The sequence below is a fragment of the Microtus ochrogaster genome, unplaced genomic scaffold (genome assembly GCF_000317375.1).
Source record: "Microtus ochrogaster isolate Prairie Vole_2 unplaced genomic scaffold, MicOch1.0 UNK171, whole genome shotgun sequence".
Classification (NCBI taxonomy): domain Eukaryota; kingdom Metazoa; phylum Chordata; class Mammalia; order Rodentia; family Cricetidae; genus Microtus; species Microtus ochrogaster.
Genome location: NW_004949269.1, coordinates 225,051 through 226,382, shown reverse-complemented (window position 1 = coordinate 226,382; position 1,332 = coordinate 225,051).

Genomic DNA, 1,332 nt, shown 5'->3' with positions numbered 1-1,332 from the left:
ACTTACTAATATATGAGTGTTCCATTTAAATCATTTCTACCTTTTCCATTCTTCCTCTCACTCTTTCTGTGTTTTTCACACCCTTTTAAATTTTAAATTTTGCCTCTGATTTTTAACTGTTATTGTTATACAAAACACACACACGAACACATAAATGCACATCTGACAGCCTAGCTTGAGATTCTTTTGATTCTTCCATTTTCTAGCCTTGTCTCCAAACATTTTATCTGAAGACCTCACAGATTCACCATGTGGTTTGTCTCCACTTCCTGTTGTCTACTAGTTGCCATCTGATTTTGTTAGTTTGATTTGACTCCAAGACATACAGACGAGGAAGAGACTATAAAATCTTGGGATGTAGCCGGTGAATGAGTGCAAACCAATTTGCAGGGGAATGAGCTTCTAGGATTCTTTACTACAGCAGAGCTGGGATCATAGGAAGCCTCTTTATTTTAATCGGGGAGGGTGTAATTTTCCATCTTAGCTTTCTGAAAAACATTACACTTGATTTCAAAGAAGTACTTTGGCCACAAGTTCTGAACTCAGAGTATAGTTAGGCTGAAGTAATCAAGCAAAAGCCCAGGAGAAAGCCTGCTATCGCGAGAAATAGTTTGTTCCAGAACTTCATTATAGTTGTCATGAGTATAATAAGCATTTCTTGGAAATAAAAGTGCACAGCTTCACAAAAGAATCAGTTCTCTTGAGTACTTCACACATTGAACATGCCTTTGTTTCTCAGGAGTGCCTGAGACCACCAGACAACCACAAAACATGTCAGAATCCACAATAGGTGGGTCAGGAAAATTCTGGGTTGGGCATGGACTTCGAAGGTCAGATTGCATACACAGGAGGGAGCTACTCAGAGTGGAAATACAGATATATTATGGTGGCTTTGTATGGTCCTGACCTGTTTGTCCACAATCTCCAGTCTCACAGCCTCAAGATCACACAGTGGAGAACATCATTCAGATGGCCATTTCCGGTTTGATTCTCACAGTACTTGGGATTTTGCTGTTTGGGGCTTGCCACAGCCAGAGAAGACCTTGATTGCATCCTAGAAGTGAAGATAAGAGATGGCCACAGACTTTCATTGTTACTATCTCTGAAAAATGAATTTGTTCATCTTTGGTTTTTTTATAAGAAAATTTAAGGTTTAAAATGGGTATCACTTGGGAGAAAAGATCCAGCAATCAAATGTGTTTTGGATGCAGGAAAGGATCAAAATGTTGGGTTGGAGAGCTCTTCCATCACCACATTAAGGCTTGTACCCTCTACCTTACTGTGGACTTTGAAGAATTTTTCCTTTGACTCTTTTTTAGACGGGAACTTACT